We start from the raw sequence: 24,782 nt of genomic DNA, 5'->3' as shown, positions 1-24,782 counted from the left end.
GAGTGTGTGTTAGTGACCCAGTCGGACAGTTGTGTCCGACTCTTGGCCACCCCATGGATTGGGGCCCACCAAGCTCCTCCATTCATGGGATTTTCCGGACAAGAATAGTGAAGTGGGTTTTATTCCATTCTCCAGCGGATCTTCCCAACCTAGTGATGGAAGCTGGATCTCCTGAATTGCAGGCAGACTGTTTACTGTCTGAGCCACTAGAGAATAAATAATTTGCCTGCAATGTCTTATTTTATAAGGCATATAGACTATATATACACACACACACACACACATGGCTGTAGTGTTGTTCACATGCTTTGAGACTCTTTTCTCAGCCTGGATTCCACCTCTGCTTCTCTGATAGCTGCTCCTTGACCACCATGGTTGAGTTCACACTGTGATGTTTTTTTCTGCTTCTGTGTCTTTACCTAATCAGTTTCAGTTCAGTTCAGTTGCTTAGTCACGTCTGACTCTTTGTGACTCCATGGACTTCAGTACACCAGGTTTCGCTGTCCATAACCAACTCATAGAGCTTGCTCAAACTCATGTTGACCGAATCAGTGATGCCTTCCAACCATCTCATCCTCTGTCATTTCCTTCTCCTCCTACCTTCAATCTTTCCCAGCATCCGGGTCTTTTCAAATGAGTCAGTTCTTCACATCAAATGGCCAAAGTATTGGAACTTCTGCTTCAGCATCAGTCCTTCCAATGAATATTCAATTCTGATTTCCTTCATGACTGACTAGTTTGATCTCTTTGCGGTCCAAAGTATTCTCAAGAGTCTTCTCCAACACCACAGCTAAAAAGCATCAATTATTCAGTGCTCAGCCTTCTTTATGCTCCATACATCCATACATGATTACTGATAAAACCATAGCTTTGACTAGATGGATTTTTGTTGGCAGAGTGATGTCTCTGCTTTTTAATATGTTGTCTATGTTGATCATAGCTTTTCTTCCAAGGAGCAAGGATCTTTTTATTACATGGCTGCAATCACCATCTGCAGTGATTTTTGGAACCCAAGAAAATAAAGTCTGCCACTGTTTCCATTGTTTGCCCTTCTATTTCCCATGAAGTGATGGGAACAGATGACATGATCTTTATTTTTTGAATGCTGAGCTTTAAGCCAGCTTTTTCACTCTCCTCTTTCACTTTTATCAAGAGACTCTTCAGTTCCTCTTCACTTTCTGCCATAAGTGTGGTGTTATCTGCTTATCTGATGCTATTGATATTTCCTTTGGCAATCTTGAGTACAGTTTGTGCTTCATCCAGTCCAGATTATCACATGATGTACTCTGTGCGTAAGTTAAATAAGCAGGGTGACAATATACAGCCTTGACATACTCGTTTCCCAATTGGGAACCAGTCTATTTTTCCCTGTCTGGTTCTAACTGTTGCTTCTTGACCTCCATACAGATTTCTCAGGAAGCAGGTCAGGTGGTCTGCTATTCCCATCTCTTGAAGAGTTTTCCACAGTCTGCTGTGACCAACACAGTCAAAGGTTTTGGCATAGTCAATAAAGCAGAAGTAGATATTTCTCTGGAACTCTCCTGCTTTCTATGATCCAATGGATGTTGGAAATTTGATCTATAGTTCCCCTGCCATTTCTAAATCTAGCTTGAACATCTGGAAGTTCTCAGTTCATGTACTGTTGAAGCCTTGGTTGGATAATTTTGAGGATTACTTTGCTAGTGTGTGAGATGAATGCGATTTTGCAAGTGTTTGAACACTCTTTGGCATTGCCTTTCTTTATGATTGAAATGAAAACTGACTTTTTCCAGTCCTGTGGCTACTGCTGATTCTTTCAAATTTGCTGGCATATTGACTGTAGCACTTTCACTGCATCATCTTTTAGGATTTGAAATAGCTCAACTGGAATTCCATCACCTCCACTAGTTTCATTCACAGTGGTGCTTCCTAAGGCCCATTTGACTTCACTTTCCAGAATGACTGGCTCTAGGTGGGTGATCACACCATCATGGTTATTTGGGCCATTAAGATCTTTTTTGTATAGTTCTTCTGCTTTATCCACCTCTTCTAATCATTCAGGTTTGTGCTTAGTCACTCAGTCATGTCTGACTCTTTGCAACACCATGGACTTGTACCCCACCAGGCTCCTCTGTCCATGGATTCTCCAGGCAAGAATACTAGAGTGGGTTGCCATGCCCTACTCCAAGGGATCTTTCCACCCCAGGGATCAAGCCTAGGTCTCCTGCATTGCAGGACTATCATCTGAGCCACCAGGGAAGTGCAGTCTAGGTTTAAATATATTTAAAATGTACACACCATTTTAAAATATATTTACATATCTTACATTTTATATATATTTAACAATATACTAGTTAATAATGATATATATATTATAAGTTAGTATATATATTTTAATATATATTTATTTTAAATACATGTGAAAATATATAAAATACATGTACCAATTTAAAATATATATACCAATCTTATATATATGCCCAGTCTAGGTTTAAATATATTTTTAAAATATAGACTGATTTAAAATATATATATATACCAATATCCATCTCCTAATATGAGAATTGGATGGATCAATTTACAATTTATAATTTTATAATAGCTATAAATTATCATTATTAATGGTAATTAATAATAATTATAATTTTAAAATTTTATATAATTTATAATTGACCCATTCAATTCTCATCTTGAGAAATGGATATTGGTATATCCTACACATGTTCAAGCTGGTTTTAGAAAAGGCAGAGGAACCAGAGATCAAATTGCTAACATCTGCTGGATCATCAAAAAAGCAAGAGAGTTCCAGAAAAACATCTATTTCTGTTTTTTTGACTATGCCAAAGCCTTTGACTGTGTGGATCACAATAAACTGTGGAAAATTCTGAAAGAGATGGGAATACCAGACCACCTGACCTGCCTCTTGAGAAACCTGTATGCAGGTCAGGAAGCAACAGTTAGAACTGGAGATGGAACAACAGACTGGTTCCAAATAGGAAAAGTAGTACATTGAGGCTGTATATTGTCACCCTGCTTATTTAACTTATATGCAGAGTACATCACAAGAAACACTGGGCTGGAAGAAGCACAAGCTGGAATCAAGATTTCTGGGAGAAATACCAATAACCTCAGATATGCAGATGGCACCACCCTTATGGCAGAAAGTGACGAGGAATTAAAAAGCCTCTTGATGATAGTGAAAGAGGAGAGTGAAACGGTTGGCTTAAAGCTCAACATTCAGAAAACTAAGATCATGGCACCTGGTCCCTTCACTTCATGGCAAATAGATGGGGAAACAGTGGAAACAGTGTCAGACTTTATTTTTCTGGGCTCCAAAATCACTGCGGATGGTGACTGCAGCCATGAAATTAAAAGACGCTTACTCCTTGGAAAGAAAGTTATGACCAACCTACATAGCATATTAAAAAGCAGAGACATTACATTGTCAGCAAAGGTCCATCTAATCAAGGCTATGGTTTTTCTAGTGGTCATGTATGGATGTGAGAGTTGGAATGTGAAGAAAACTGAGGGCCGAAGAATTGATGCTTTTGAACTGTGATGCTGGAGACGACCCTTGAGAGTCCCTTGGACTGCAAGGAGATCCAACCAATCCATACTAAAGGAGATCAGTCCTGGGTGTTCATTGGAAGGACTGATGCTGAAGCTGAAACTCCGAAACTTTGGTCACTTCATGTGAAGAATTGACTCATTGGAAAATACACTGATGCTGGGAGGGATTGGGGGCAGAAGGAGAAGGGGACAACAGAGAATGAGATTACTGGATGATGTCACCAACTCGATGGACATGAGTTTGAGTAAACTCCAGTAGTTGGTGAAGGACAGGGAGGCCTGGCATGCTGTGATTCATGGGGTCGCAAAGAGTCTGACATGACTGAGCAACTGAACTGAACTGACACATGTGTAGACATATCCTACACATATGGTTAGAAAGATTAAATGTAGAGTCAGAAGTAATAGGTTATCCATATTCTACTCAATGAATTGAGAAAAGTATCTGTCTACTGAAGAAAGAAACAGATGGTGTCCTACCGCCTCCATGACATGACTTAAGATTCCAACCTTCTCATGTGAAATCCAGCTGCCTTAATAAGGCATTTATAGCCTTACAACCAAGTCCTCTGTTTTTCCTTAAGTTAGGTCATTTTGGTTTATCTTAATTGAAACCAGACATGTTTTGATTAACATAATGATAATGAAAAACATAATGACTAATTTTTTCCATGTGAATTTAATAGTTAAGAGGAGTGAAATATAGAATGGTGAAATTTTGTTTATGGAACGAAAAGAGCAATTATAATACTAAAATCACATTTTTATTATTTTTTTAATATTATGCTATGTCTTTGGACCAAAAGAGGAGAGTGAAAAAGTTGGCTTAAAACTCAACATTAAGAAAACTAAGATCACGGCATCTGGTTCCATCAGTTCATGGCAAATCAATGGGGAAGCACTAGAAACAGTGACAGACTTTTTATTTTAGGGGGCTCCAAAATCACTGCAGATGGTGATTGCAGCCATGAAATTAAAAGTCACTTTCTCCTTAGAATAAAAGTTATGATCAACCTAGACAGCATATAAAAAGCAGAGACATTACTTTGCCAACAAAGGTCTGTCTAGTCAAAGCTATGGTTTTGCAAGTAGTCATTTATGGATGTGAGAGTTGGACTATAAAGAAAGCTGAGCACCGAAGAATCAGTGCTTTTGAACTTTGATGTTGGAGAAGACTAGAGAGTCCCTTGGACTGCAAGGAGATCGAACCAGTCCATCCTAAAGGAGATCAGTCCTGGGTGTTCACTGGACGGACTGATGGTGAAGCTGAAACTCCAGTACTTTGGCCACCTGATGCGAAGAACTGATGCATTTGGAAAGACCCTGATGCTGGGAAAGATTGAGGGCAGGAGGAGAAGGGGATGACAGAGGATGAGATGGTTGGATGGCATCACCGACTCAGTGGACATGGGTTTCAGTGAACTCCGGGAGTTGGTGATGGACAGGGAGGCCTGGCGTGCTGCAGTCCATGCGGTCTCAAAGAATCAGACACGACTGAGCGATTGAACTGAACTGAACCTGGACCAAAGAAAGTGATCTAAAAAAAGTCATTAGGCACAAACAACTGAAAATTTGTTGAGAAACATGTTGTGCAGTTCCATTAAAGTTCAGAATAATGTAGAGTCATTCTGTTTTTACATGATAGCAGCAAGTAATTTTCTATTAAAAAGGATATGCTTCAATGGTATACACTTCATTTTCTGTTATAAAGATTCAGATATAGGAGATCTATTTTAGAATACATTAATTTTTTTTCTTTAATCTACTTTGCCTTGTTCATCTTTTGAATATACTCTTAATGTATAAACTGGAATAGAACAGAAATCCTCCACATTTCCTGTATATGATTATTATAGCCTTATATTGACCAGAATTCTAGTGGTATATTAGATACTATGGTGTTTTTGAAGAGAGGAGAAAGTAAATAATTTTTATGACATTTCTAGAAAGTTGTACAGGATTGTCAAGCAATTAAAATTTATACAAGAAGTAACTCAATACAGAAAGCTTGTAAAACTCTCAAATCCATGTGGTACTTGAAAGGTTAGTTGTCATCTTAAATTTATCTAAATCTGCTTAGTACCACAATAATGCTGTGCAATAATGCAAGATATCTTTGCCTTAAATGTGCTTCTCTAGATAGGTGCATATCTTAAATGCTGTTTATTAATGCAAGTGTGTATATACTGTACATATCTATTTTTTTGCAGGTCACATTTTTATTCCACATCCTTCTTCTGTGCTTTATCTGTGTAACTCCAATATTTTAGTTTCTAACTCTCGAGAGATTGTATGATAGTGGAAAACAAATTATCAAAGCAATTATAATGTTTTCATACCTACAGGATCTAGAAATATCTGCTTTTAAATTAATTATTAGTTTCAACTTCTGAAATGTAGACAGTGCTACAGGTACTCAATCAAACTGTTAGAATGTGCTATTTTGAATCATAATGAAAGATTTTCTTTTGTCAAAAGTGTATCTTAATATATTTAGCTATCAGAAAGATTTATCAGACTTCAATTAAAAAAGCATTTAAAAGCAGCACAGCTAATTAGAGGATTTTTTCCCTCTTTAAAAAAAATCACTACAAATCTAGTCACTATTTGCCATACATTTGAATAATAGTATGTTTCATGCTATATTTAATATCCCTTAAAGCCATCTGTAGTTATTTACTTGGGGAAATATGCCTAAATGTTAAGCAATTTTAAACATTTAATTATCTGCAGGTATGGATTTGGAATAAATTTAAATTATAAATCTTTATTTTAAAATCATTTAAAGGATTTCTCCTATCACTCTAGACTATATGATAGATCTAGCAAGGTTGATATCTTAGCCTGATTCTCTCAGGTGTCAGGAGACTCATTTTAGGAGACTTAAGACTGACACTATGGTTATTTGTAAATTTGGACACTGGGCTAGCTTTTTTTTTTTTTTAAGCACCAGATCTACATTTTGAAAGATACTGAAAAAATCAGGTCCTATTTGGTTTCAGCATTCAGGCTGGGCTTTAATCTTTCTTTAGAAACTCTCACAGACCTCAGATTTTCCCATCAAGCCAAAACCAGACTTTGTGTGTGTGTGGGTTAAGTTGCTTCAGTCGTGTCTGACTTTGCGCCACCCTCTCGATTGTAGTCTTCCAGGTCCTCTGTCCGTTGGATTCTCCAGGCAGGAGTACTAGAGTGGGTTCCCAGGCCCTTCTCAGGGAACCTTCCACCTAGGGATTGAACCTGCATCTCATACATCTCCTGCATTGGCAGGTGAATTCTTCATCACTAGCACCACCTGAGATAGAGATGGGTTTCTGCATTCAAGAGATGCAGAAACTTGAAGCAGTCCTGAAATTTACCTAAAGATAAACTCCCTTTTTAAGCTTCTTCCAGAATGCTATCTCATGAATATCCAGAATTAATACTATCTTGAATTTCTTAAACAACACTTATTTCTCCACTTTGTGTCACTAATTTGCATGTTCTGGTGTGAAACATTTAATATACCATATGTGGAGCAAAATTCCCTTAGTTTCAGTAATAATTTAGTTTTTATTTTTTTATTTTATTTTATTTTTTTTTTAAATTTTTTTATTTTTTATTTTTTTTTTATTTTTTATTTTTTTATTTTTCAGTGGGTTTTGTCATACATTGATGTGAATCAGCCATAGAGTTACACGAATTCCCCATCCCGATCTCCCATCCCACCTCCCTCTCTACCCGATTCCTCTGGATCTTCCCAGCCCAACAGGCCCGAGCACTTGACTCATGCCTCCCACCTGGGCTGGTGGTCTGTTTCACCACAGATAATATACATGCTGTTCTTTCGAAACATCCCACCCTCCCCTTCTCCCACATAATTTAGTTTTTAAAAAGGGCACTAGGTATTATTGCTTGATAATTAGAAAACTTGAACTCTGGCACTGGTTACATGTCTATTGGTCATCTTTCAAAATATATTTATTTGCATAAATAAGTATGTTTATGCCTGATTTTCTATTCTAGGTGCTGATGATTCAGTAGAAAAAATTATTTACAAATTCTGGCATCTAATGAATTTACATCCTAGCAATTATCCTTGTGGAAATTGCTTAATTTCCATATTTGTCTGTAGCTATCTCTTTCATGCATACATATACTTAAGTAAGTAGATCGATAGATACATATAGATATTAATCCAAGGCATTATATATACTGAGAACCTCTATAATATGCAAGGAAATTATTTTATTGTTAACTTTAGATTAACAATAATCAAAGCAATTAAATTAACTGATCAAATATTCCTTACACTTTAGAGACCTATTGAGCTTCCTATTTCAAATGCTGAGTTGCACAATACATAACTATTGTCTCTAGATGTGCTGTTGTGTATGGCAATGACCTTTCTTTACGGTCATGCTGCATCTAGGGAAGACACATGATTTGTTATCCACCTTAGGATTCTTTTTGGCAATGTAACCTATTCATTTTCTTTTTCTTTTATCCTTGAGTCCTTACCTCTTAGAATTACTTGCTGTAAAAGTTATATTTGCTACAGAGCAAAGGTTAGCAATTACTCTGACTAGAGGCCACTATTAGTACTTGGGTATCTTTTAAGGGCTAAATTATAACATTATATTATGGTTGGAATTACAGTCTTTTTACCTGAGATGGATCTTAAAGATCATCTTGTTCTACCCTGTAATTTCACAGAGTGTTTAATCATCTAGCACAAGGTCACATAGTCATTTGGTAGCAGAGCTGGAACTATGTCCAAATATCTATGTTCTTCATGACCATAAAACTCATCATTTATATGAGCTAGTATTGCCTTCTTACATATTTCTTCCTGCTTCTAATGTTAGCAGTGTACTACTTTGGCATAGCGTATGATGCATTTTAACAATGTCTACCCCAACAGTTATTTCCTGTCAAAATTATATTTCCCGAAAAAATCACATGCTTAAAAAAATTAGCTTAGCAACATAATTATTGTGCTTCCCTGGTGGCTCAGGGGCAAAGAATCCCTCTGTCATTGTAGGAGATGCAAGTTCTATCCCTAGGTCAGGAAGATCCTCTGGAGAAGGAAATGGCAACCCATTCCAGTATTCTTGCTGGTATAATCCCATGGGCAGAGAAGCCTGGTGGGCTATAGGCCATGGGTGTCACAAAGAGTTGGACTCAACTTAGCAACTAAACATAAAGCAGAATTATTATCAGATATGAGAATAGAGGCTAGGTGACTCAGATGGTAAAGAATCCACCTGAGATGCTAGAGACCTGGGTTCCATCCCTGGGTTGGGAAGATCCCCTGGAGGAGGGCATGTCAAAGCACTCCAGTATTCTTGCCTGAAGAATCCCCATGGACAGAGAAGCCTGGCGGGCCACAGTCCATGGGGTTGCAGAGTCAGACATGACTGAGCACATCAACACACGAAAACAGAGGAATATTGATTGCAGATAAGCAGGAACCTGGTGGATGTTAGAAAGGCAAAAATAACCACTCGATTGATGACTATTTCATGAAGCTTATGACTGAAACGCTCATATACCATTGTTTTATTCCAATGCACACCTGGAATTAGCTGAACTTAACACAGGACAATAAAATTTTATTTTTTAATGTGACTAGAAACTAAATAAATGATTACATTAAATTTTGTCTTACAAAGTTTGTGGACAGCTATGAACATTTTAAAAAGATTTGTTTCCCCAGATAGAATGAAATAAAAATAATTTCATTCAGAAGTATATGAGTAAAATCATGAAAGCAATAGAAATATTTAAGATGATGCAGTCCTAATGGACAATACAGCTTGCTTGGTAAAGTTTTTCTATTTACAAATACAAATTAATACTTGATAGCTCCTGACTTATGATATTGCTTGCCATTTTAAGCATCCTTATATGCTTGAATGCCAACGTACATACTGCTTCTTCATATTAATGAAGAATTCTAGACCCAAAAGTAGCTTTGACATTCATAGATTAATTTAGACATTTTCAGATAAACTAGTTAAGGTCCTAAGGGATAAGTAGAACTATCCTCTGTGAAGTCCATTAGAGCAGGAAAAATATTGTTTATATATAAATTATATATGTATATATATAATTTGCCCTCAAATGAGATACAGGAGACATGAGATTCTGTGAAAATGATGTCTCTCTATACCGAATATTTGGAAATGTTATTTTTGAAATATGAGTTTCTATTGTTTGTGTGAGTGTGTGTGTGTGCTCAGTCATGTCCAACTCTTAGCCAGCCAGGCTCCTCTGTCCATGGGATTTCCCAGGCAAGAATGCTGGATGGATTGCCATTTCCTCCTACAGGGTATCTTCCCAAAACAGGGGTTGAACCTGCGTCTCTTGTGTCCCCTGCATTGGCAAGCAGATTTTTTGCCATTAGCACCAACTGGGAAGCCCATGACTTTTTATTAGAAGGGTATTTATTTTTAAAGTATTGAAAATAACCCATTCTTTTGCAGTCATGACACATTAACTCATGTAAGTTCTCAAAATATCTGAGTTTTGTAACATAACTAATAATATAATCTTTCTTAATTCTGTAGGATGTTTTATTATTTTCATTTTTTAAAAATTTTCAATTTTTAGATCAAATCACAGAACTAATTAATATCATCATATTTTTCGACAAGAAAATAGTCAGTTTTTTCTTCTTTATATTAATGTATACTAACTTAAGAATTTATTCCCAGGTTAATGTGTATTTGACTCTGTTTAATTTACTTTTTATCTAGCTCATATCCTTATGTGATTTCTCTACTTCTCTTGAATTTCTGTGTATTCATTTATTATGCATTAAACTCAGCAATTTTCATGAGTCTGTTGTTCATATTACATCATATTCTGTCTTTAATTGTGCTAATTTTTCCATTTATGTTTTCCTTAGTTGCTATCCTCATATCTTCTATTTATGTATTTAAATGTATTTAAACAGAATTGTAACTTAAAATGGATGCAAAGGCAGCTGAAATCTCAGAACAGCCTGAAAAAATTCAAAACTGTCAAATTAAAACTGTCAGCAGGAAACAACTTCAAACACCCTTTCTTTTCAATGGCTACTATTGTAATTCAAACTTTCACTTAGAATTGAAAGCAATTATGATTAAAGACTTTCAATTTTGATTTTTCATTAAAATGTAGCAATATAAGTCTGTTAATGCTATAAAGGTAAATTTGTTTAAGAGTGTACAGTTGGGGATTTAAATAAAATGTGGTTATTTAAAACCCTTTTAATTTATGTTCCATCACTCCCTGCTGTTAGAACCTGTTTCAGAACTTAATTATTTTGATGACTACTACAAAATTCTGTGACAAATTACCCTAGGAAATATAAGAACATAATTTAGAACAAAAAGATTTTAAATTAATTGGCTTTTGCTCAATGGAGTTCTGTCAGACAATTTTTGTTTTGTAACCAAATATTGATTGACAGAGAAATGGAAAAGATTACAGGAATCTTCATTCATTTTTGCAAAATAAGTTGTAGTCTCCACATGCCATATCAAATAACAAATCATACAGCACTATCTAAAATCTTGGGGCAAAAAATAAATGAAAAAAAAATAAAATCTTGGGGCATTGTTTTTTCCCAAACTTGCTATTTTATAAAGAAGTTTAGCTTATGTGTTTATTGAACACCAAGCAGAGCATGAGTCTCTCTTAGCTTGGTTGCTGAACATGTGATTTAATAGGTTTTGTATATTAGAAGGCTCTTTTTTGATTCTCATGGACCAAATTAATCTGAGCTCAATTGTAGAACTCTGAAAAGTACTGTGGTGGAGGTGTCAGCAACACTAGCATCAAGATCAGCAAAGGCACTGTTAAATGTGACATATTGCAATTAATTCCAGCAAAGGTGTTCAGTCACATCATCCCTTCAGTATAATTTGCATTTGACCCTTGATAATACACACTTTCTTACATTTCAAGTTCGTTGTTTTTAAGAAACGATTTTCTTCAGAACCTCCTAGACTTCTGGTCTTAACTTGGAATGCTTTTTGCTTTTGCAGTTGTCTTTTCTTCGCACTGATTCATTTAAGCAGAGTTAAGCAAAAATATCTTTAAGCATGGTTTGTTGTCTACTCTATCACTAGTCATGTTACTTCATTTACATGAGTTGTGTTCTTTACTTTATTAGATTATAAATTTGTTAATGCCAAAAACAATGTTTTTCATGTTTATATCCTTAGAACTTAGCATGATATCTGTCACATAGTGGATCCAAAATATATGTTTAAACGCTGAATACATAAAGGAGTGGAAGTCTCCCGTCCTTGAGACTAAATCATGCTTAAAGTCAGTTCCCACTGCTGCATCTCTTCCAGTAGCAGTATTGGTAGTACTTCTCTTGCGAGTATGGGCGATGTGGTCTCTATTTCCTATTTTTGAGCACTTTTTCAACCACTTAACTTTGCAAGCACATTATTTTTAAATGACTTCTTTTCATTTTTCCAGAAGTTCTCAGCCTATAAAAACCTTTGTTTTTCATCATTTCTAAGAACAAATTCACATGCCAGTTCACGGGACTCTGTCAACCTTCTTGGGTAATTCCCTCAGACACTCACTTGCTGTTACTGAATTGGAAAAATAAAAAGAAAGAAACTGGGAGGGTCGTGGAAAAAGGGGCTGTGCACAGTTGATAGTCACTAACCTCTTTTCATGGGTTCAGCACCTGTCTTCTAGGCAGATCAATTCCCATTTTATTAACATTTCCTCTCTTCTTTGTTGTGGTCTGACTTCATTCCACCTTGAGGAGTTGAAGTTCAAGTAATATACTTGAGACATGTTTTAACAGTTCCCTGAATATTTTGAAATGGGATTTTCCAAATAATCAGCACAACCAAAAGTAGACTAGACTTCTTAACGACTTTCTTCTCATCAAGAAAATAGTTATCTGTTAACTTTTTTGCTCTTTTTAATCCTTCCTTTTAAAAGAAAATTCTGCTATTGAAAGTATTTAAAGCTATCATTTGGTTTCTCTCTCTCTCTCTCTTTTTTTTTTTTTTTTTTTTTGCATTTTAGTTAGGGTAAGATATAGATTTAGAAAATATTTTCTTAAACCATTTTCTCCAATTAAAGAACTTAGAATATTGCTATAAATATTCAAAATGGGTTATTTTACTTATGCTTCTCTGATTTCCTTCCTTTCTTTCACATAATTATCATATGTAAGAGATAAAGGGTAAATAACATACTCCTTTTTATTTAATTATTTATTTTTAATTGAAGAATAATTGCTCTACAGAATTTTGTTGTTTTCTGTCAAACCTCAACATGAATCAGCCATATGTATACATATCTCCCCTCCCTGTTGAACCCCTGTTTGAAATGTCCTGAGACATACAGCAAATTCCCTTTGGCTATCTATTTTACATATGGTACTGAAGAATTTATTTGCAAGACAGCAATGGAGAAACAGACATAGAGAACAGACTTTTGGACATGGGGAGAGGAGAGGGTGAGATATATGGAGAGAGTAACATGGAAGCAAACATGCTCCTTTTTATACATCATTCATTTAATGCTTTAAATTTACTATACTTTAAAATATTTAATCTTTACAGTCACTCAATGAGATAGACAGAGAAGATGACAGTATGTGCACTGGAGGATCTGATGCTCACAGAGGTGAATAACATGTCTGTCTTGAGGTCCTAAGGCTTGATTTCATCTTGTCTCAGATTTGATGCCTTTTTCACCTACCTCCTAATCTATCCACCACCAAATCTTTTCATTTCTGTCACATATCCAGTGTCATTCCTAAAGACTGCTGCTACCAAATATACATTGTGAACCTTACATCAAGAACATTGTGTTAGTTTCTCCTTAAGAAATCTATGTGTGTGTGTGTGTGTGTGTGTGTATGTATTCAATATCTGGCAATAACATAAATTTTGAAACTTGCAATTACCATGTGATAATGACAGAGGTATCAGTAAAAAATAAACTTAGATAAATATCTGATCACTTATACTTTGAGAAAGTTTAATGGATATTTTACCTGATACTTTAGATCAGTTTCATATTATGGTAAAGATCAAAGCTAACATCATTGTGATGTTAATTAATTTCTGCCTTGATTCTACTGTTCTTATATATTCTCCTAAAGTAATCCATCATCATGCTAAGGCAAGGGTGATTCAATCCATCACTGTTGGATTCTGATAGAGGGCTTAGGGGGAATGCAAGTCATCTCCCCAGCAGTAATCAAACAGCTGTGATACATGCCACTTTACGCTTATATCATCATATAATAGATGGCTTTCCTCTTCATGGAAGCTTGCCTCAAAATTTTCAGACAGATGGACCCTGATGCAAAGGTTTCATTTTGTGGAATTTAAGGCTGTGAACTAGTTATTGACAAATACTACATCATCAGTTCCAGTTGAAGACACAGCCTAATAAGTAGAACATTGGCCCTGATCCTTATTTAATCAGCCTTAAAATGGTAATTTCAAATTGATGAGGGCACAGGGAATAGATTTTGTACTCATAAAGTGCTTCTAAAAATACCGGTAATGTGTGTATACAACCCAAGGATGAAATTAAAGAGTCCCCAGCAACTATAATAAGAAGAGTAAACTATAAAGATCATGACAAAAGTATGACTGAAGGACCTTATAAAAACAGAGAGAGGAAAATTTCTTCCTGTCTCTCCAGTAACACGTATTCATATTTGTAGTCTGAAATTTAATCTAAGGAACAAATATTCATAGGATTAAAAGAGAAGGATTTTTAAAATGTGAGTTTAAGTATCATTAAGAACTTCTGTCACTTCTGAAGACAGTATAATCGTATGAACCAGCTCAAATGTTGAAAGGGATTTTAGAGCTCATATGATCCAAATCAGTTATTTAATAGATAAGCAAGCTAAGTAAGGTTAAATTATACAGATAGCAACTTTCTAAGCAAATACTAGAATCCAGGCCTCCGGTTGCTCTGTTTTCTGTTTTTGTCCTGTCCCTGCAAACATATGCTCATGAACAAAGAACCAGTTTTCTGAGGAAAACTGTAATGCAGAAAATTTGATTATTTATAAACTTTTCAATTTTTTAAAAATCTTCTCCATGACCAGCCCTTCAGGTCATGTTGTTGCCACTCCCGTTAATGTTTTGTTACACCTGATTTCAGCAAAGGATATATGCACAATAATACATGATCACCTCACCTGTATTGAAGTTTGAGAGGAATTCTTTCCTAAGTAACAAACCTTGAAGATAAAGCCTCATGGCCCCAGGATAAGTCTAATTGTGAAATTTTAATAGTTAAGGAAGAATTGGACAAGACAGTCAGTGAGAAAGACATGCCTTTCTTCCTTCCTTTGCTTCCAGAGACTTTTTAGAAGTGGTTTCTTCTTAGGCACAGTTGGACATATTTCTTTGATAATAATAGCAACAGTCACAAAGGTAATATAGACTGAACATGGTACTAAGAGCTTTGCAGATATCAACTTTCTCTTCTTTACACACTCTATTTATATATGAAGAAAGTGTGGAGATGTTAAATAACTCACTGATTATCTTAAAGCTATTGAGTATCAGATTAGGATTTGAACTCTGCATGCATGCTCAGTCCCTCAGTTGTGTCTGACCTTGTGTACTGTAACCTGCCAGGCTCCTCTGTCCATAGGATTTTTGTTTAGTTGCCAAGTCGTGTCCAACTCCATGACTCCGAGAACAGCATACGCCAGTCTTCCCTGCCCTTTATAGTTTCCTGGTGTCTGCTCAAACTCATATCCATTGAGTCAGTGATGTCATCTAACCATCTCATCCTCTGTTACCCACTTGTCCTCCTACCCTCAGTCTTTCCCAACATCAGGGTCTTTTCCAATGAGTTGGCTCTTTGCATGAGGTGGCCAAAGTATTGGAACTGCAACTTCAGCATCAGACCTTCCAATGAATATTCAGGATTGATTTCCTTTAGGATCAGCTGGTTTGTTCAGACTCTCAAGAGTCTTCTCCAGCAGCACAATTCGAAAGCATCCATTATTTGCTGCTCAGCCTTCTTCATGGTCCAACTCTCACATCACTACATTACTACTGGGAAAACTATAGCTTTGACTATTTGGACCTTTGTCAGCAAAGTGATGTCTCTGCTTTTTAATACAATGTCTTGGCTTGTCATAGGTTTTCTTCCAAGAAGCAAATGTCTTTTAATGTCATGGTTGTAGTCACCATACACAGTGATTTTTGAGGCCCAAGAAAATAAATCATTCACTGTTTCCACTTTTTCCCCATCTATTTACATGAAGTGATGGGACTGGATACCATGATCTTCATTTTTTAAATGCTGAGTTTTAAGAAAGCTTTTTCACTCTCCTCTTTCACTCTCATCAAGAGGCTCTTTAATTCCTCTTTGCTTTCTGCCATGAGAGTCACATCACCTGCATATCTGAGATTGTTGATATTTCTCCAGACAATCTTGATTCCAGATTGTGAATCATCCAGCCTGGCATTTTTCATGATGTATTCAACATAGAAGTTAAATATGCAAGATGACAATATACAGCCTTGACATACTCCTTTCCGATTTGGATCAAGTCCCTTGTTCTATGTCTGGTTCTAACTGTTGTTTCTTGGCCTGAATACAGTTTTCTCAAGAGGTAAGTAAGATGGTCTTCTATTCTCATCTGTTAAAGAATTTTCCACAGTTTGTTGTGATCCACACAGTTGTTAGATTTAATGTAGTCATTGAAGGAGAAGTAGACTTTTTTTTTTTTTGGTGGACTTCCCTTGATTTTTATATGATTCAGTGAATGTTGGCAATTTGATTTCTGGTTCCTCTGCCTCTTCAAAACCCAGCTTGTACTTCTAGAAGTTCTTAGTTCATTTACTGTTATAGCCTAGCTTGAAGAATATTGAGTATCACCTAGCTAGCATGTTAAATGAGTGCAGTTGTATGGTAGTTTGAACACTCTTTGGTCTCATCTTTCTTTGGGATTGGAATGAAAATTGATATTTCCAGTCCTGTAGTCACTGCTCAATTTTCCAAAGTTGCTGACATATTGAGTATAGCACTTAAAGAGCATCATATTTGAGGATTTGAAATAGCTCAGCTGAAATCCCATCATCTCCACTAGCTTTGTTCATAGTAATGCTTCCTGAGACCCACTTAACTTCACATTCCATAATGTTTGGCTTTAGGTGAATGACCGCACCATCTTAGTTATCTGAATCATTAATATCTGTGGTATAGTTATTTTGTTTATTCTTGCCACCTCTTCTTAACCTCGTATGCTTCTGTTAGGTCCTTGCCATTTCTGTCCATTATTGTGCTCATCTTTGAATGAAACGTTCCCTTGGTTTCTCCAATTTTCTTAAATAGATCTCTAGTCTTTCTCATTCCATTGTTTTCTTCTATTTCTTGACATTGTTCACTTAAGAAGGCTTGGTCATCTCTCTTTGCTATTCACTTGAACTCTGCATTTAGTTAGTTATAGCATCCCCTTTCTCTTTTGCGTTTTGTTTCTCATCTTTTCTAGCTATTTGTAAGCCCTCCTCAATAAACAGTTTTGCCTTGCTGTATTTCTTCTTCTTAAGGATGATTTTGGTCACCACTTCCTGATACCTTCAAGAATACAGGAGTGCGTTTCCATTTCCTCCTCCAGAGGATTTTCCCAACCCAAGGATCAAACCCACTTTTCCTGCATTGGCAGGTGGATTCTTTACTAGTGCCACATGTGAAGCACAGTTTTTTTCTCGTGACTCAGTGGTAAAGAATTTGCCTGCCAGTGCAGGAGAGGCAGGTTTGATCTCTGGGTTGGGAAGATCCCCTGGAGAATGAAATGGGAACCTGCTGCAGTATATTGGACTGGGAAATCCCATGAAGAGAGGCAGCTGGTGGGCTATAGTTCATAGAGTCAGTGAAGAGTCTGACACAATTTGGAGGCTAAACAACAACAATCTTAAATTTTTGAGCTCTCTTTAGTGTAAATGTCTCCTCCCAATAATCCTAATGCAATATTCGCTCTCCTAGACTACCCTCTTTATACTAGAATTCTCTCCATCACACTTGCTCTCTGTTTTTATATTTCCCATTTGTCAACAACTGAAAGCTAATATATACATAACAAAATCCTATAGCACACATCTTAGTATCTATAGAATCATGATTTTAATGTAGCTCATTTTTGAAATAATGTGCAGTAAACACGTATATATGCACTTTGGAATGTTGAAATAGTATTAAAATTTTGTGACCAGGAATCACACTGAAATATGTGAATTAATAGAATCAATCTTTTAATTTTCCTGGACTTCCCTGGTGGCTTAGACAGTAAAGAATCCACCTGCAATATGGGAAACCTTGGCTTGATCCCTGGGTTGGAAAGATCCCCTAGAAAAGGGAAGCGCTACCCACTCCGGTATTCTTGCCTGGAAAATTCCATAGACAGAGGAGCCTGTCAGGTTATAGTTCATGGGGTTGCAAAGATTCAGACATGACTGAGAAACTTTCACTGTCACTTTAGTTTTCCTATTATAATAAACACATTAATTTAATTATAGAACATACTATTTTAATAACTAATGTACATATATAGTATAAGTTTGTATATTTTATAATATTTTGAGACACTTCCTTTCTTCTAGTCATTGTCTTAAATGATAAGAGACAAAAATGAAATCTGAAGGTTTATGGAGCAAAAGAAGGAGATGATATCTACAGTGTGAAGCAGGTTGGGACAAGTGCCTTGAGGGTATTGCAGGGTCCTACAGGCAATCAGAGGATGAGACTACTCATTTTTTACTGGGCTGATCAGCAAAGTTTTCATGAAAGAGCTTGTGAGCCAGAGATTAATGTATGTATAGGTTTTTGAAAAGATGAAGTGAAAGAACTGATTTTAGGCAAACACAATGTACCATGTTCAAGTTGAAGGTAATATGAAACATACTGATTTTTCTGAATATCATTGGGAAATAGAGTGTGAATGAGCTAGAGAGAAAGACTGAATCTGCATAATTGGAAGTAGGGAATATTGAAGAGATTTAATCTTGGATACAGTATTTTCAAATCATTGTCAGGGAGAAAGCATAATGACTGAATATGAGAGAAATTGAAGATGGAGAGGCCAATGAGAAGGAAATGATAGCAAACAATATAATAACTAGCATTGTTGAGCTTTTTTGCAGTGGCTACTTTATGCATATGATTTAAGTTATTCAACACCTCTAAAAATTGGGCATCAACTTATTTTAGCAAATAAAAACTTTGAACTTCAGAGCAGTTAGATAATTTGTCTAAGCTCATACAAACCTTAAAAAGGAGGAATTTTTTTAGAGGTCTAAGAAAATGAAGAGTTGTTAATATACGACTATTAAATGGTCATTTGTAAGCAATTTCTTCACAGGGGTGAATGCTATAAACAGAACAAAGAATGCAAAAATAAAATTATATTTTCATAAATGAATGACAGGATGACATAGTAAACTAAGGAATTCTTGTGTGTTCATGAAGACATGGGAATGAATGACTTGATGGTTGGAGGTGCAGAAATGGGAAAATAGGTTAACTAAGCAAGGGCAACAACGAAGTTGAAGGTAGTGAAAGATTATGAAAGATCCTTAAAGAATTTAGAGTTTTGAAAAATTATTAATACTTGAGCAACTATAAGTTTATTTGAAAAAAATCTTATCTCAATTTATAAATTCATAATAAGATTAATTGCCAACATCTGTGGGATCATCAAAAAAGCAAGAGAGTTCCAGAAAAACTTCTATCTGCTTTATTGACTATGCCAAAGCCTTTGACTGTGTGGATCACAATAAACTGTGGAAAATTCTGAAAGAGATAAGAATACCAGACCACCTGACCTGCTTCTTGAGAAACCTGTATGCATGTCAGGAAGCAACAGTTAGAACTGGACATGGAACAACAGACTGGTTCCAAATAGGAAAAGGAGTACGTCAAGGATGTATATTGTCACCCTGCTTATTTAACTTATATGCAGAGTACATCATGAGAAACGCTGGGCTGGAAGAAGCACAAGATGGAATCAAGATTCCCGGGAGAAATATCAATAACCTCAGATATGCAGATGACACCACGCTTATGGCAGAAAGAGAAGAATTAAAGAGCCTCTTGATGAAAGTGAAAGAGGAGAGTGAAAAAGTTGGCTTAAAGCTCAACACTCAGAAAACTAAGATCATGGTATCCAGTCCCATCACTTCATGGGAAATAGATGGGGAAACAGTGGAAACAGTGACTGACTTTATTTTTGGGGGCTCCAAAACCACTGCAGATGGTGATTGCAGCCATGAAATTAAAAGACGCTTGCTCCTTGGAAAGAAAGTTATGACCAACCTAGACAACATATTAAAAAGCAGAGACGTCATTTTGTCAACAAAGGTCCATCTAGTCAAGGCTATGGTTTTTCCAGTGGTAATGTGTGGATGTGAGAGTTGAACTGTAAAGAAAGCTGAGAACCGAAGAATTCATGCTTTTGAACTGTGGTGTTGGAGAAGACTCTTGAGAGTCCCTTGGACTGCAAGGAGATCCAACCAGTCCATCCTAAAGGAGATCAGTCCTGGGTGTTCATTGGAAGGACTGATGTTGAAGCTGAAACTCCAGTACTGTGGCCACCTGATGTGAAGAGCTGACTTATTTGGAAAGACCCTGATGCTGGGAAAGATTGAGGGCAGGAGGAGAAGGGGATGACACAGGATGAGATGACTGGATGGCATCACCAACTCAATGGACATGAGTTTGGGTAAACTCCGGGAGTTGGTGATGGACAGGGAGGCCTGGTGTTTCATGGGGTTACAAAGAGTCAGACACGACTAAGCGACTGAACTGAACTGAAAAAGATTAATATTTAAAATGACACACAGTAGAATTACTGTTTTAGGTACTACACATAAAGCTGCCTAACACTACCTAATATTTCAGTGTTTTATTTTCCAGCTATGTGAATGTAATGAATCTATTCTTATGCTAACTAATTAATGTTAATTTACAGGTTCTCTTTGTTATCAATCATTTGATAAAGCCTTCTATTATAAATAAAATTTATATTTTTAAAGCTGTATATACTCATATGTTACAAAGCAATATATTTTGTATAAATATATCAGACTGAAAGGTATAGTCTCTTGAGTAGGACCACCTATTTATTAAGTTCTAGTTAGGTAATTATTAATAGGCATATGTATTATAAATCACTACTTTGCTCTAAATGTCTCAATTTACTTATGTTAAATTGCTTTCTGGTTAAGATTGGAACATTTGATTTCTTTTTTTGCCTTTTATTTATTTGAACATTGTAGGGCATGTGAAGGAAAATATTGACTGGTCTATAAAACTACAGTGGTGAAATAAGTCAATTAGATTTGCTGAATTTAGTTAATTCAGAACAGACACAAATGAATGGCATTGTAAAATACATGGGATAAAGAATCCAAACATAGCAGCTATTTCAGCCTAAAAAGTCAAGGTAATTCAGTTGTATGCTATTATTTAAGAGACTTCAAGGCTAATCAAACTAATTATACACTGTAGAATACTCTCAAGGATAATTGAAGTTCTATCTTATCACTAACACTTCTCTTGTCCTGTTGTTTTGTTAGTAGTTAAACTTAATTTGAAGTTACTTTAGGGTAAGTGATAATCTAGTAAACAAAAAAGCCCTAAATGAGAGGGGAAAAGATCAAACAAAATGTGTATTTAATAGCTTTGTTAGTTTCACTTTTTCAGCTTGCCTGAGTTTGAAAAATAAGTAAAATTCAAGTTAAATTAACTTCATATTTTCAATATTATTTACCTAAATTATAAACTAAATGTTTAATTCCTTATTTTTAATTTTGATTGTTTTTGTTTTGTTTTGTTTTCATTGACACTGCTTCCAAATTTCCTTCATGCTTTCATAATAGCTTGTTCTCAGCCTCCACTTTCTATCTCTGCTCTAGCAGAATGCCCAGTTTGTCATAGACTCATGTGAGAAACCCTCTCCCTGGCTTACCAGACAGACTTATTCAAGATTCCGATAGGTGTAATAGATGATTCCTTGACTTGTGTTTCATAAATACTAACTTATTGAATTTCTGTAGTCTGAGAGGCAGTAGGAAATTGACAGGTATCTAGCGTGGTAGTTCTCAACAAACATCGCTGAATGTATATTGAATACAAAGAAGTATTATAGTATATTTAACTTTACTCCTTCAGTTGAAAGGTCATACTCTGTTCCCATCCTTAAATGGGAAGAACAGCTTACGATAGACTGAGGCAGTAACTTTTGGTATTTTGGTTTAAATTTGTGTACCTAATGCATATGTGCTTCCTCAGTCACTCAGTCATGTCCGATTCTTTGCAACCCTGTGTACTAGCCCATCAGCATCCTCTGCCCATGGAATTCTCCAGGCAAGACTACTGGAGTGGATTGCTATTTCCTCTTCCAGAGTATCTTCCCTACCCAGGGATCAAATCCATGTCTCCCACATGGCAGGTTAATTATTTACTGCTCAGCCACAGGGGAAGCCCTTTGCACCTAATACATCTCTGCAAAATGGGAAAAACTGTTTCTTTAAAATTATAACCAAACTATACTTGACCTATTAGTAACTAAATAAACAATACCTTATATAATTTGAAAATAAATAGTAGGTTAGATAATGGGGGAAAATGCATAATTTTGGAGAAATGTGGTGCTGTTATGGCTACAGTTATAAAGAGAGGCCCAACAATAGTTCACATACCATATATATGGAAAGATAGAAACTCCCAGTTGACTTCCTCGTTTGAAGTATTAAATAACCGGTTTTGAGAAACATGGCATAGAATCAAATATGAGATAAAGCTACTCCAACAAGTAGGGTCAACAATAGATAATCACTTCCAAAAATTTAGGAGTATTGCCAAAATGTTCATTGATTCAGGAAAAAAAGAGAAAAGAAAAGAAAATGTGCCTGCTGTATTCCCAGGAATTGTATTGCCTGGGATACAGCTACTCAGCATAAAATAAACTCCCCCATTCTCAATTCCTATATTCTTGTGCTAAAAACACACCCAAAGTAAAAATTATGTTCATCTCTAAACAAACCAGCTCATTTTATAGCGTTATTTCACCTGTAGTATTACTGGTGAAGTGAAAGATATGAAAAGTGAAAGTCGCTCAGTTGTGTCCAACTCTTTGCGACCCCATGGACTATACAGTCCATGGAATTCTCCAGGCCAGAATACTGGAGTGGATAGCCTTTCTCTTCTCCAGGAGATCCTCCCAACCCAGCAATTGAACTCAAGTCTTCCACATTGCAGGCAGATTCTTTACCAGCTGAGTCCCAAGGGAAACCCAAGAATACTGGAGTGGGTACCTATCCTTTCTCCAGCAGATCTTCCCACCCAGGAATCAAACCAGGGTCTCCTTCATTGCAGGTGGATTCTTTACCAACTGAGCTGTCAGAGAAGCCTATTACTGGTGACTTTTTTTTTTTTTTAATTATTATAGAACTTGGCACAGCAATAGGCACAAGATACATTGTTAAAAATAAGTGTCAGCTGAATCTGAAGCCTTGGGTATTTAGAGCTTGAAATTTGACTATTAACACTATCTGCCTAATTGCTCTTAAGCTAAAATAACTTGTCTTAAAAAAAAAGTAAGAAAATATATAATCCTGTTTTATAATCAAATCTGTTTGGAGATCATGTCTGCACCTCTTAAGAGTTGTTTTGTTTGTTTTTAATGTTTGGTCAGCAGTCCTGGTACAAACTGAGGTTCTAAGCTGACAATTATGAGAATGTGTTTTGATTAAAAAAAAAATCATTGTAAAGCAGTTTTATTTTCCAGAAGGAGAATTAAAATATTAGAAGCAGCAATCATACAGGGAAAAAGAATGTTTTTAAAAAGGTCACTATACGTAAGAAGAAGCTCCATAAGGGAATCACATACATTATCTGAATAATTTTTGCCACTTATTAATGACATGCTTCATTCCAAACATCTGATTTAATTATAATTATTCTGCTATGAAGACATGATATGTGTGTGTATTTGTGTGTGTATATACACACATATATGTACATACATATACCTATTGTTTTGGGCAGAACTCTAAAGAACTTAAGAGACTCATTTACTTTGTAGATATATATTTATTTCTAACATAATGCCTGAACTGTAAAATACTAAGTAAAAGTTATCATAGACATCCTACTGCAAAAGGTTTTGAATACAAAGTGCTAGTGGTCTTTATTATATTGTTATTTGTATTCAAAATATTTAAACATATTTCACTACTTATGCTTATATATAATTATAAAATGTTTCTTTTAGCAACTTATTTTTAAAATAATCTTTAGAACAGGTAATGATGTCAGAGAAAAGATTATATTAAAGAGTTGATATTAACAGATGTAATAGTCAATTGATTGAAACAAAATCAAAGCAGGGTAATGAGTCAAATCTTTTTAGGGTCTGTAAAGTATCAAGCACCCTTACAAATGCCTTATATGTTTTAATTCATTTAATTCATGTGAAATGTGATGGAAATTAAGGCACAAGAATACTGAAGAATCATCATCAAGCTCACACAGCTAGAAAGAAATATTTAGATTTAAGAATAAACTCAAAACTGTTGTTCCTTTGACTGCTGTTAATAACTTCATTATGGCAACCAGGAATAAGTATGTTAATTATACCTTTAAATTGTTTTAAGAATTTTTAATTTTTTACAATTATTAAGGTGACATATTAAAATATCAGTGTAACAAAGATTTTTAAATATTTTGAAATGATTATGACAAATTTTATGTCTGATTTTCAGTACAATAATTAAATATAAATGGTCCCTGACTTATAATGATTTAGCTTGAAATTTTTGACTTTGTGATGGGTATGACTCACATACAGTAGAAACTGTACTTTGAATTCTGAATGACCTTTACCCAGGCTAGCAATATGTGGTGCAGTACTGTCTCATGATGCTGGGCAGTGGCAACGAGCTGCAACTTCCAGTCAGCCACGCATTCACAAGTGTAAACAATGTATACACTTACTCATTCTGTACCCAAATATTGTTTTTCACTTTTAGTATAGTATCAATAAATTACAGGAGACATCAATACTCTATTATAAAACAAGATTTGTGTTAGGCAATTTTGTCCAACTGTAGACTGATGTTTAAGTGTTTGAGCTTATTTAAGGTAGGCTCAACTAAGCTCTGCTTATATTAACATCTAAGTAGACTAGGTGTTTTAAATACATTTTCCACTTAAAATATTTTCAAATTTCGATGAGTTCTTCA

This window comes from Muntiacus reevesi, chromosome 21, assembly GCF_963930625.1.
Source record: "Muntiacus reevesi chromosome 21, mMunRee1.1, whole genome shotgun sequence".
Lineage (NCBI taxonomy): Eukaryota > Metazoa > Chordata > Mammalia > Artiodactyla > Cervidae > Muntiacus > Muntiacus reevesi.
The sequence above is the reverse complement of the archived record's forward strand: the minus strand, read 5'-3'. Positions refer to the sequence as shown.